Raw genomic sequence first — 14,218 nt, 5'->3', positions numbered from 1 at the left:
AAATAGCTTTTTGTACCTTGATGTCCAAGAGGAGTTCCTTAAAAACACATTGAGCGTGTAGCTTTGGAAGAGGTCAGACAGAAGAGGTGGGATGGGGGAGCTATTGGGGTTATAAGTCAGTGGTAGTGAACATGTTTTGCATACCGAGGCCCCTAGGTCCAATCCTGGTAGGACTGGGGAAAGACCTCTGTCTAAAACTCTAGAGCAGGGATGTCAAACATAAGGCCACCAGGCCAGATACTGCACATTGAAGCTCTTTATCCAGCCTGTGGAAAAATTGGGCTCTCCCATATCTTAAGAATGTTATCAAGATTTGCATTGTTTCTCTTTTGTCATTTGCAGCTAATAAGTTCCTCAGTGAGAAAAAAGTGCTTATTTCTGGTTATCACCTGCTTCATGATGTTACTTCCTGCTTAATGATATCATTTCTGGCCACGGCATGACTGGGGGATGACAAACGCCCTGGGTGCCAGGCTGAGGGGTGGCGTCATTCTGCCATCCACCCCCACCCTGCACCACCCAGGGCCTTTCACCCAGAGGTGTTCTGAGGGCCAGGGGAGCAGCACACTGCCTCCCCAACCCTCCAAAGTTTCACAGAGGAAATTGGAAGTTAAGCCCTTAGAAGGCTTTTTGAGGGCCAGGGAAGTCTCCTGGGCCTTCAGAATGCCTTCTAAGGGCATTAAAACATCACTTCAGTTTCCTCTGTGAAACAGAAGTGATTTTTTCGGCCCTCCAAGGCCTTTACAAGACCTTTGGAGGGCTGAGGAGCCAGTGCACTGCGTCCCTGGGCCTCAAAAAAGGAGGAGGGGGTGGCAGTTTGGGGGGGGGGCTTTGCAGCTTGGTGGGCGGTGGCAGCCTATTGTATTGGCCCTGGGTGCTACTAGGGCCAGGATCGCCACTGCTTCTGGTCTTCAGCAGATGCCACGAATGCTATTCAATCCACTGTACAAAAGGAGCTTGACAGTCCTGCTCTTAGAGAGCTGCTGTCAAACAGTGGAGACAACACTAAGAGCCCAATCCTATCCACACTTTCCTGGGAGTAAGCCCCATTGACTCTAATGGGACTTACTTCTAAGTAGACATGCATAGGATCGGGCTGCCAACTTGATAAACCAAGAAAGAGAAAGCGGTCTTCATACTTAAATATGAGGTAATGGAGATACTAGGCATGTGGGATGGTGGTGGTTGGCAACCTTCAGTCTCGAAAGACTATGGTATAAGCCTACAGCACCTGGTATTCCCAGGCAGACTCCTATCCAAGTACTAACCAGGCCTGACCCTGCTTAGCTTCCAAGATCAGATGAGATCGGGCATGTGCAGTGGAAGTACTCTTCACTTGTCGGGATTCTTTATTTGAGCCAGGTAGCATGTCCACTACTTGTAACTGCAGAAACATATGTCAGGCGTGGGCAAACTATAGCTCGCAAACCGCATGCAGCTCTTTAACATATAATGTGCGACTCTAAGAAATATGTTGGCTGAGCTCTTTTTTGCATCACAATTAATACAAAAAGGCAACTTAGAAATTTTCAAACTGTATAATCATTTGCCGGGTATAAACTGAGAGGCCATTGGATTTGGATTATTCATATTTTAATCATTAAAACCTCAGTTTAATGTTCATGGTGAGTAAATATATTTAAGAATGTAAATGCTTCTTAAATATTGTGACTCTCAAACATCTGAAGTTGATTGTATGTGACTCTGACATTAAGCAAGTTTGGCCACCCCTGGTATACGCCATAAGAATTCAGTTCTTTTTCTGCCGAAGGAACCGTCTCCCCTCACCATCACTAGGAGAAGGGGGAATGAAGCTGCATCATTTAGACCCAAATAAAGCATGATGGAAAATATTAAGAATACCATTAAAACTACAAGGTGGCTCAGCCAGCCCTACAGCAGTCTGACCCCCAAATACCCCTAGAAGCAGGTCTAAAGCCAGCAGTGCAGCTGTCAGTGGAGCCATCAATAACCAGATGTAGCTGAAAAAAAGGCATTCCGCTGTTCAATTGTGTAATGTCTAGTTTTGACCCTGGGTGGCTTTGTTTCCATGCGATGTACTGGGGAATAAGGCAGAAAGCCAAAATAATATCCAGTGTTCCTATCAAAGATGCCTGTCTGCATGTGGTGAAGAGCTACACTCACATGTCACAAAGCCAGCCACAGACCTGCCTTTATGTTGTCCCCACTCCGAGCTAATATTCTTGCACACACTCTCAGTAGACCTAGAGAAGGAATTGGGGCCATGTCAGATGTGAATTCTTCTTAGGTCTACAAAACTTGTGACCTTTCCCCCCCACCCCAAGCCAGACAAGATCACCAGCACAGAATTGCCAACTCTCCTGGATTATTTATTTGAAGACTTTGTACACCACCTTTCTCTTACACTCAAGGGCACTCAAGGCAGCTTACAGAATAAAACCCAATACAAACTAAATTTGAAACAATACTAAAAACATAAACACAAAAATGATTAAGGGCCCAATCATATCCAACTTTCCAGCACCAGTGCAGCCGCAATGCAGCCCCAAGGAAAGGGAATAAATGTTCCCGTACCTTAAGGAGACCTGTGCGACTGCCTCCCCACTACAGAATGCAGTGCACTCCCCTTGGGCACTGGAAAATTGGATAGGATTGGGCCCTAAAACACTAAACAGAACAGACCCAAGATCACATAAAACTGTTAAAATTACATTAATCAAAAGCCCTCTTAAATAAAAAGGTCTTGAGGCCCTGCTGAAAGGTCTCCAGTCATTCTTAATGCCAGGGGTAGGGAATTCCACAAACAAGGAGCAACCACCAAGAAGGCCCTATTTCTAACCATCATCCCTCTCACCTCTGCCAGTGGTGGCACAGTTATAATGGCCCCCTCTGATGACCTGAGTGGATGGGCATGATTATATGGATGAAGGCGGTCCCTCAAATACCCTAGGCCTGAACCGTGGAGGGCTTTAAAAGTGAAAACTAGCATTTTGGATTGAGCCCAAAAATGAACAGGCAGCCAGTGTAGCCACCACAGCAGTGGCCTGAGTTGAATCAATGAGCCCCAGCAGTCACATGGAGAGCCACAGTTTTCAGACTACCTTCAAAGGCAGCCCCATGTAGAGTGTGTCACAGAAGTCTAATCTAGATGTCACTAGCAGGGATGGGAACTTGAGTCAAGTGACTCATGTCCAAGTTGCAAAAATACATGTTTTTTGCTGACTTGTGTTCAGGCTTGTCAATGACTCCAACAATGACTTGAGTCCGAGGCCACTGACTCAGAAATGGGTCCCCATGCAGGCAGGCTCAAGTCTGTATGTGTCTGGGTGTGCTTGCTTATTTTTTTAGCAGCGTGAAAGACCTTGTGGGGCCATCATTCAGACTGGGCAAGCAGCAGCAGGAAAGTTCCAGCCAGAAAGCTGGGAAAGATTAATGTTTTGCTTTTGCATCAAGCAGGAGGTAGTGGGAAGGCAGAAGCAGACTCTCTTGTCCATCTCTGAAGGAACAGATGATCATTGAATGATGTTTTTTTTCCTGGACAAGTGAGGGGAGAAGGGAGAAACAAATGAGTCCCCACTCAAGTCTGTCTGTGTCTCGTGGTATGGCTCCAGTAGGCTCCTTGAATGACTAGCCACAGTGGGATTACTTCTGAGTAGAGCTGCAAAGAATTGGGACATACTGTTAAGCCTCCCAGCTGCTGTGTGTGATTGTCCTCTCTCTTGCTGCTTCTGTCCCCACTCTCACACAGTTTGTCCCATGCCCTCCTTGTTTACAAATGGGATGGGGACATCAGGTGAGTGTTAAATGAGAACTCTGGCAAACACACACACACACACACACACACACACACACACACACACACACACACACACACACACACTGGCAGCAGCTCCATTTTCTTTCAGCAGAGCTGTGGCTGAGTTTTTTCCAGGAAAGACTGGGAACCTGAGTCTTTTAGAGTCATACCGGAAGACTTGGAAAGTCCACCTGTTAGGATACGTTTTTGGGTTGAGTTAAAGGGGGCGGTCGCTTGTGACTCGACTTGAGTCAAGTCATGCTGGATGTGCCCATCTTTGGTCACTAGTCTGAAGTCTCCAAGAATGAGCAACAATCTCCAGGTGACTACTAAATGTAATCTTGGAGCAATTGTGTGCCTGCCATAGACTTCCCTGGGACAAATGCCCCAGGCACTGACTGCTAGGACACCACAGAAGCCTCTCTGAAGCTCCTGGCGGGGGTGGAAACTGTGCTTCTGGTTTGCCAGAAGCACAGTTTATAGTGCCAGGGAACCTCACAGAGTTTTCCCTGGCGTGGGAGGAGGTTGCGCGAGGCTCCGTGAGCCTCTGGTGAGTAGGGAAGGTCAATTTCTGTGGGGGGGCTGGCGATAGCCTGCAGGGGGGGTGCCATCACAGAACTTTGCCCTGGGTGTGGGGCTGCAGAGGTCCACAGCTGGAATTTCCAGTGCTACATCACACTGGAAATAAAAAACTTCAGGAAGAGCTTCAGTCAGACTTGGCAATCATATGCCAGCAGCCTTTTACATTTGATAAACCTTTCCAGTTTTTGCTTCCTGCCTGGTACTGCAAAACTAGGGAGGAACATAAGCCTTCAACTTTGGGTGAGATTATTGTGTCAGCCCTTGGGGTGCTATGTAATTTCACACCAATGAATTTGTGCACTGTGGGATCTTTTTCGTATTTCAGTTCCAGCACTAGACACCTGGGCATTTTATCAATGTCTGTTCAAATTGCATCTCAATTTCAAAAAGTGTTTTTGAAACTCTTTGGAACCTGGAGTAGATGAGAAGGGGAGCATCTGCCCTTGCACCAATGTGAGGTGGAAACTGACAAAGACAGTGCTCCTAATATCTCTGGGGAGAATGCAGCCACCCATCTTCTCAGCCCTTGATTTCACGCATCACAAAGCAATGCCTGAGAAAACCAAGTGCATAGACTGTCAGGGAGAAGGATCCTTGTTGAGCTTCCTCTTTGACATGTTCGTTTTACGCACGCACACCCTAAATAATGGGGAAAATGTTAAACCCTGGGAGGACTATATTACTACACTTCTTTAAAGAAACCCTGAAATTCCTTTTTATTGTTATGGAAGGTTCTGCTTTCCTTCTAGAATTCTGCATGAAAATTAGAGACTGAGAGCCTAAAATTATCTGTCTTTCTCATGTCTGATCTTCGTTTCATGTTTGAGGTCCAGAAGAAGGGGCAAATCATCCTTTATGGCAACAACTTAATTACATGGATGTAAATATGGGAACTCCCCCCCCCCAAAGCTTTCTATGGAAAACTGCTGATTGCTGAACTTTATTTCAGTTACGAAGCAGAACAAAGTTTGCATAAACAAAGGGGCTCTTTAAGTGTGCACTTTAAAATGCGGATCTGAGCTGAAATTGGGGTTGTTTTTCATAACTATGAAAGCACCTCCCATCTCTCTCTCTCTCTCTCTTGCTCCCGGCCCCCTCTCTGTGTGTGTTTAGAGCAAGCCCTTCAGTCTGAGGGAAATCTAATTGGTTACACATGATTTTGCAGCATTTACCTGTTCAGAGTGAGAAGCATTGCCCTCATTCTGAATTGTCTTGACGACTTTGGGCACAATGCTATCCTTTCTGGCACGAATGCAGCCAGACCAGCAGGGTGTAGACTGCATCCTGCAGTGGGAATGCTGCCATGGAGGGCTCCTCAAGGTGGGGGAACATTTGTTCCCATTCCTTGGGGCTGCATTGCAGCTGCAGTGGTGCTAGAAAGTTGGAAAGGATTGGACCCTTTGTCAAGTAAATATATCCAATTGGCTACATGACATTATGATGTCATCATTCTGGCAACATGAACCCAGAGATTATGTGGACAGCAAGAAGTTATTTGAAAAATTAAATGGTGCTGAAGCAACAGAAAGGGCCAGTGTATCCACAAAAACATGATATCTAGAAAGTGTTCAGAGAACTTTATGGATGAGAGATTGGTGATAAGTAGAGAAAAGGGATTTATTGTGACTTCTTCTGAAATTTGCCACTTGCTGGCAAATCCAGGCTTGCATGACTTGTGAAACAGTTCAAAGAGCTGAGATTTCTAGGCAAATCCTTTTCTCGATAAGTCAAGCTTTGTTTTTAAATGGAAAACCATCTTGGGTGATGAGCCACAGCAAAAACTTTGAGGCCCCCCCATGGTATTCTATGCCCAATCTCTTTTGATCTCGGAAGCTAAGCAGGGTCAGGCCTGGTTAGTACTTGGATGGGAGACTGCCTGGGAATACCGGGTGCTGTAGGCTTATACCATAGTCTTTCGAGACTGAAGGTTGCCAACCAACCAACCATCCCATCTGCAAGGATACTTCACTGCTGGATTGGTCTTTTCCATTGCATTGCCAGTCCAGCCAAACCTGAGCTTGTCATATTTCATTTATTTCAATGGGTTAAGCACATGCTTAGCTTGATAATGTGTGATTTTGGTTGTATCATGAGTAGAATTCAGCAGTTTGGTTGATTTTTCTGAGGTTTTCTCCATTGTGCATTGTAGCGTGAGAAGGGTTGGCTTTTTCACATTTCTGGCGCTGTGTTTGTTTCCTATCATTGACCTTTGTCCTTAGAACTGTTTTGTGTACTCCTGGAAAATAACTCTATGTTCTATTGTAAAGTAAAACATTAAAATTTTCCTGTAAACAAATTCCCCCCAAAAAGGAAAAGAAAAAACCAAAAAGCCATGTTCTACTTTGAAAGTACAACTCTGCAGTTATGATTAAAGAGTCCTGCAGGAATCCATTACTACCATCTCATTTCTGGTAAATTTGACAATATTTCCAGAAGATTTTAAGGCCCAAAACCAAAAATCCCTCAACATTTCACAGTAAGACAGGATATATTACCCTTTGGGTTACTGAGAAGATATTAGCATAGAAGCAAAGTACCGTCTTTGTGAGCTGTGCAAACCCAGATAACAGACAAACCCATAAAGCTATCACATCGCAGGAAAATGTATCAAGAAAACCACTTAAATTAGAGCACATCAGCGTCAGCCTCAGACATGTAACAGTAGCAGCCCAGGCCAAAGCAGAAACCTCAGAACATGCATTTTCAAAGATGTACAATTAATCCTGGAAACAAAGACGAAAATGAGCAATAAGCGAAAAAGCTTTTTTTCTTTTTACACAGTCCCTGCAAAGACAGGAAAGAACAAAAGGGCAGAGCAACAAGTCAGTTGAGGTAATCCTGTGCTCCAGACAGTGTTGTCATGTGATGAAAAAAAAAATTCAGATCAAAAAGAGACACTTCCTCCAGGTTGGTGACCTTGAAGGTATGTTTCTTTTTGTACTAAGGGCCAAACTACACATCACGTTAAGTGCGCCTTTGGCTCCCGACATGCTCAACTTTGCTTTGGTAAATAGCAGTTGATTAAATAGCAGTTGATTGGAAGTATGGTAAGTGTGTATGTGTAAACTCCCCCCCCCCAGGCTTTAACTTTTCCCCCCTGTCGTAGTCCAGATCTGGATTGGGCCCTCATGGCTGCAGTCTGCTGTAAGAGAGAAACTCATTGACTCCAACTGGCACCTTTCTGCTAGGGCAAACTTACTAGGATCGTGGTGACCCAGCAGCCAGTCCTTTCCAGCTTAGCTGGGCACTGAAGAGAGACTGAAGATGGCAGCATCCCAATTTCATGAGATCGTGTAAGATCCAAGATGGTGGTGCCTAAATCTCATGAGTTTTTTTTTGTGATTAGGCCCTGGGGTGCTGCCGCTCTTTGCCCCTGATGTGGTTCCCACCCAAATGATGTACCCAGATTCTTTTTATTGGGGAAAAAGCCTTCTCCTGTTAGCTAGTGGAAGGCTTTTTTTCCTTTTCTCATTAAAATAGTATACTGGGGGTGGAATGATCTGTATGAGAAATGTGAGGGGGGGGGCAAAGGTTAGCCAGAGGTTCACCTAAGCAAGCATCTCTGCAATATGCCTGATCTCCACAGTCTTTCCCCTTCCCAAAAGGAATGGAAGGAAGGATCCCAGCCAAGCCATGCATACATATGAACCTTCCCCAAGGCCCTGGCCTACTCCTTGGGTCAGCCCAGCCGTGAGGCTGACTAAAGTGTCTGGAGGAGGAGACAAATTGACAAGAGACAGCCCTCCCTCCATCTGTCTTCTTACTGTCTACCCAGCCATTTCACTTGGGGGGGGGGAAATATTCCAGCAAAGACAGTGGATCTGCACTGATTTTGGCTGCAGATCCGCTTGCCCGCTTCCCATTATACAAAGGACCTAGTTGCAGAACAGGGGCTTTGCTTTCCCCGGGCTTTCCCCAAACCCATGTCATGAGAGGATGCTTTCCTGCTGTCTATTTGTTCTTGTTTTTTTACTTGAATGTTGCTTTCTGTTCAGCAACAACCAAGAAAACTCAATTTAATGTGTGTGTTTTTTTTTTTAAAAGAAAAAGAACTGTAGTGCTTTGGTTACAAATACAACAAGGTGAGTTTTAAGAAAGCAAACAAACATTTTGAATTCTGTTTCTCTTTTAACCTAGAAACAAAACATGAAGGCAGTAACACTTCACAGGAGCCTTTCATCCAATGCACTTCAAAGCAGCCTACACAAAACAGGAAAATTACCCTTAAGAAACTGGCTGCAGGCAAAGAGACTATGCATATTAAAAGTGCTTTAAAGTGTCAACAAGCGAGCACTCATTCACACAAAAGCATAGCGTTTTTTTGCCAACATATTCATGAAGGTGCAATAAAGAGAAAAGCCTCAAGAACACTTCGCATCAGAGCCAACTGGAGGGAAGATGCAAGTGGAGGGTGAAACATTCCTTCCTTACATAATGTAAATGGTCCCTTGTGTAGCTGTGAATTAGAGTCCTATTACGAAAGCTACAGCAATCGGGGGATGCTTCAGGCCTCATTCTCACCATAGAGACATCCAGCCTCCACTCTTTCAGTTCACGCATCTGCTGAAGTCCGATTTTGCAAAAGTTCATGGCACCACACAGTTGGTCACCTCCACAGTGCCACAGCCCTCTCGCCCAGTCCTGTACCAGCCCAGCGATCTTCTGGGCACAGTGGAGGAACAGGGCTGCACTGTCTCCCTGTCACCACATGCATAAGGGAGTATGCGGAGGGGGGGCACTCCACAGAAAGACCTGGTTTGCACAGAGACCTACAGCCCAATCTTATGAGCCTGCTGCCCCGCTGGAACTCATGTTCTGGTGGAGCAGCATGCTTTATGACTGACGCAAAATGCAACCTGCAATTCTGCACGGCTGGGCAGGGATGGGAACTCGAGTCAGATGACTCAACTTGAAGTGGGCAAAATGCATGTTTTTCGTTGACTCATTTATACTCGAGTCACGTGTGTGGAAGACCCAGCAAAACACTCAGGTCGAGGGCCCCTTGACTCGGCACTCATCCCCACCCACGCAGACTCGAGTCTTCCTGTGTCCGGGTGTGCTTGCTTACTGTTTTCGTGGTATGAAAAACCTTGTGGGGCTAGAATTCAGAATGGGCGAGCAGCAGGGAAGTTCCAGCCAGGAGGCAGGGAAGAGTTAATGTTTGCTTTTTCATCTGAGCAGGAGGAGGGAAGGCAGGAGCTTCTTTTCCTTCAGTGATCATTGGATGAAGGATCAGTGCTCTGATATTTTCTTTGGCTGAGGTAGGGAAGGAGGAGGAGCCCAAGGGTGTTCTTGCCTTATGATTGGTTGGAGAAGCCCAGGGAGGGGAAGGTGGCAGGGAAGTACTCCTTCCAAGTACTCCAACGGAGCCCATAGGAGCCATGAGGTTGGAAAGCGTGACCACTACCAACCACCTCCCTCACCATTTCCCTGCCTTCTTTTCCCCCCTCTCTGGGCTTCTCCAGCCAATTCTAAGGTAAGATCCCCCTTGGGCTCCTCCTTTTGCCCTACCTCATCCAAAGGTAAAAAATCAAACTGCCCATCCTTCATCCAATGACCATTGGTTCCTTCAGAGACGAACAAGAGAGCCTGCACCCTCATGCCGCCTCCTGTTTGATGCAAAAGCAAAACATAAACCCTTTCCTGACTCCTGGCTGGAACTTCTCTGTTGTTCGAATAGTCTGAATGATGGCCCCACCAGGTCTTTCACACCACAAAAAAAGTAAACCAACACACCCTGAGACAAACAGACTTGAGTCGGCATGCGTGGGGACTGAGTGCTGGGTCAGTGGTCTGAGACTCAAGTCAGTGCCTGAGTCATCAACATGGGTGATTCTAGTGTAAGCAAGTCAGCAAAACACATAAGTCACCTGACTCGAGTTCCATCCATGGCATTCCTCCATCCATCCTCTGCATAATTTTGTACTGTTCCTACTCAAGCTCTTCTTTTCTACACTGAGGAGCCTCAAACACTGTAGCCTTTCCACTTAAGTGAGGTGCGCCAGCTCAGTAATCATTTTGGTTGCTCTCTTCTGCACCTTTTCTAGTTCAACTATGTCCTTAGTGGAGACCAGAATTGAACGCAATACTCCAGGTGTGGCCGTACCATCAATTTGTACAATATTGTTATAATATTGGCTGTTTTATTCTCTATCCCCTTCTTAATGATCTGAGCATAGAATTGGCCTTCTTCACTGCTGCCGCACATTGGGTTGACACTTTCATAGGGCTGTCTACCAGCACCCCAAGATCTCTTTCCTGATCCATCACAGACAGCTCAGAACCCATTAGCCTACATGTCAAATTGTAGTTTGAGAACTGTGCTCAGCATTCACTGCCAGAAATCCCTAGTCAACTACTCTCTAGTCCCTAGTCAATTTACTCAACTACAGCTACTAGGATTTCCTGAAGAGACAGAATGATTGCTTACTCCGCTTTCGTCTCAGTGTAGTTACACCCTACCTGATTTATTGTGGAATCAGTGTTCACAATCCTACTTCCTTAGAAACTGACTAAAAAAATGGTAGTGATGGATATTGTACTGTATATTGTAACAGAAAGCTAGAATATATGCCCCTTATTCAGGTGCAGCCATTAGAAGGAGCGATACTGGAAAAAACCCAAAAGCCAGATCTGCTGGAACTCAGGAAGTATACAGTGTCCCAAATGCACAAAAAGTGTTTTGGAGTGATGAGATTACATGAGAATTCTCATATATGTGTGAGAGTCAAGGGTCCATAAGTGTCATGAGATCATTTGCACACCAAGGCACACATGAGACAACATGGTACACTAAGCTGGTTGCATATCAGAGCAAAACAGAGGGCAATTGAAGATGTGCCTGACATATGAAGATGCTTCTCTCTCTCCCAATTGGTAGTAACCCTAAGCAAAAATGCCAAGAAAAGGAATTTAAGTTCCTGGGATGAAGGTCAGATAACTTCTTATGCTAGCAAGACCACAAAAAGCTGCTTAGTGCACTGGAGTGACTAAATCTATAATTATAATACTCATTAGGAATAGCCATGTTTTCAGAAGGCGTCTCTTTTCCACCAAGGTGCTTCAGGCATTCAAACAAAAATCTTTATTTTTGAGCACCTCTATACTATTGAGCATCTCAATAAAGCTGAAAGACAAAAACTGGCAGAGAGGAAAAAGAACCCTAACTGCCCCCAGATTGAGAGTGCACATCTTGTTGGGTGCTGGGGAGCCCGCACTATATCAGTGTGAGGCAAGAGAGAATGAACATGCTTGAGTATTCAAGCATGAATATTATGCCTCAGAATGTAGAAATCCCGTATTGACATTGGAAGGCCGTAGGAGTAATGGATGAGATGCCCTCTGTGCTCAGATATGTCCTGCTAGTATGTCTCTTTTAGAAGCTAGCTCCAGCTCACCTGAACTGGAGAGAAGAGGGCAGAACATGGGCACATCTTTTGACATATGAGGTCATTTGGGCAATAGAAGTGTGAGCCAAACCAGCCTCTTTGTTTATGCTCTGGTATCAGAACGTTTTGGGAGTGTGGCATCCATTACATTTTTGCCCCCCGCTCCTGTCCTCTGCCACTTGCACTGATGCAACAGGCACCATGGAGGCCTACACTGTCTCCTGTGGTGGGGGGAGGGATGATCAGTAGGCCTCATTGAAATATGAGAACATTAGTCCCTTGCCTCCAGGGTAGTTACCTCTTACCCTATGGTTCAACTTGGATCTACACCAGTTGTTTGGCTGGCACAAATCCAGGTGGACCCAAAAGGACATGGCAAGGCCAGGCAAGCAGTATAGAATAAAACTGGTAATGTCTGCTGCTGATAAACAACCCTGGTCTACCCAACATGATCCCTACCCCAGCCCTTCCCACACCATTGCCCGTGGACACACACACACACACACACACACACACACACACACACACACACACACAGACACAGACACACACACACAATTAAAGGATTAATTATTGTTTCTGAGATGTCATTTTTAATCAGCTAAATAAACACCCCACCCAGATTAATTCTTGCCAGGGTGACTTCATCCTACACCCGCATGTCACAATTAATCGTAGTGACTCAATCGTATGTTTAGGAAACTCTTGATAGAGATTTATCTTATTTACTGTTGACCTTACTGGCAATGCTTGAAGTAGCAGATCTGGAACAAAGCATAACTGCGTGGGAATGCATTCCCGTTTTCTGCTCAGACTAAAGAAAGGAAATGTTAAGAAGACCCTTTTCAAAAGAGCATCTGATCTAGGGCTGGCCTTGCCATGAAGCAACCCAAAATGGTTGCGTGGAGCAGCAGCCTTGGAAGAGCAGTGAATGGACAACTCCCCACCTGGTCTACCCACAGTCCACTCTAGCCTGCCATTCCACAGAGGATTTTGATCCTTTTCCAACTTCCTGAGAGCAATTCAGAAGAGGATCACGGCAGCAGCAACCCAAAAGAAAACCAAAGCCACTTTGGCTCCAAATTGTTCTTCCCCACCCACCTGGTGCTTATAAGGAACCAAGTGGACAAGGAGTAGCAATCTGGAGCTGACCCCCTTTGCCTATCAGAGCGAAGGGCATGGCCTCTCTTCTTTACACCACTTCTGATTGAAATGAACAGGAGTAGCATGTAATTCCATAATTCCATCACGCTACTTCTGTTCCTTTCAAAGAGAAGCAGCACAGAGGTTGCCCAGCTACTTACTTACTACACAGTGAAGTGCACAGCTTCTCTTCTTCAAGCTGCTGCTTCTGTTCACTTCAAACAGAAGCCTCGTGGAGGAGAGGCTGCACTAGAAGCTCTAGTAAGGAAAGAGAAATGAGGTGCCTGTCTTACCCCCCTTCTGCCTTCCCCGCTTGTTTGGTTGCTGGTCTGCCTGCCCTCTTCTCATCAAAGGACGTACATATACAATTCAGTTCAGGGGCAGCAAAACTGGGGAGGGGAAAAAGGAATTCAGGCTACTCAATGGTACAGGCCACCACTCTCTTGCATTAAATATAGAATACCCTTTAAAGCCCACTTCATAAATTCTGGCCTCATGGAGGGCCAATGTTACCCTGCACATGCCCAATCTCATCTGGTCTTGGAAGCTAAGCAGGGTCAGGCCTGGTTAGTACTTGGATGGGAGACCGCCTGGGAATACCGGGTGCTGTAGGCTTATACCATAGTCTTTCGAGACTGAAGGTTGCCAACCAAGGAGGGCCAATGCACGAGGGGGGAAAAACAGAGAAGCTGGTTAGCCCATGCTTCCTATGCTAACATACCCCCAACTCCCCCCAGAAGCACTAAATGCACAAAAAGCTGTGGGCATGACCACAGCATGTGTCTTGCTGGCATGCTCTTGTCATGCGCTGTCCCTCCACAGGGTCATGGCATATGAAGAGGGATACATTTATTCATGTTTCCCAGAGCAAGCATAACCCTATTTCCTGTGTCTGATGCAGTCAGGTTCATTCAAACGTTATTCTCAGGTAGACAACAGGTGTGAAACTCCAGTTCTAATATGCAGGGTAGCAAGTTACAAAACGTCCTTATAACTGAAACTATAAAATAAAGTTGGCAGACGGCAACTGGAAAATCCAGAAAATGGTCCTTGTGCCAATTGCTTCCCTCTGTATAACTACTGGAAATGCTGGTTGTCACTATCAGCACCATCACATCGCAGCTAGCTGGAGGAGATCTCAGGGAAAGCTTCTCAGGGAGACAAGGATTAAAACATGCAGCTGAGATGAAGCACATCTGAGTGCTCAGCCTGGCTAGGGTTGCCAAATCTCTGGAGGCTCATACCTCAAAAGTCAGGCAACAGAGCTTGGGAGCAAGAGGTTGGCGTCTGGCAGATCAGAAGGAAAAGCCTGATGGGATAGGGCAGG

The 14,218-nt window shown here is 45.8% G+C and overlaps 1 pseudogene; it reads left to right on the top strand.

Annotated features, from left to right (window-relative positions):
* The first annotated feature begins 13,393 nt into the window (after positions 1–13,393).
* On the top strand, positions 13,394–13,506 carry LOC136646989 (5S ribosomal RNA; annotated as a pseudogene).
* Positions 13,507–14,218: the final 712 nt, after the last annotated feature.

The sequence above is a fragment of the Tiliqua scincoides genome, chromosome 3 (genome assembly GCF_035046505.1).
Source record: "Tiliqua scincoides isolate rTilSci1 chromosome 3, rTilSci1.hap2, whole genome shotgun sequence".
Taxonomy (NCBI): Eukaryota; Metazoa; Chordata; class Lepidosauria; order Squamata; family Scincidae; genus Tiliqua; species Tiliqua scincoides.
The sequence above is the reverse complement of the archived record's forward strand: the minus strand, read 5'-3'. Positions and strand labels throughout refer to the sequence as shown.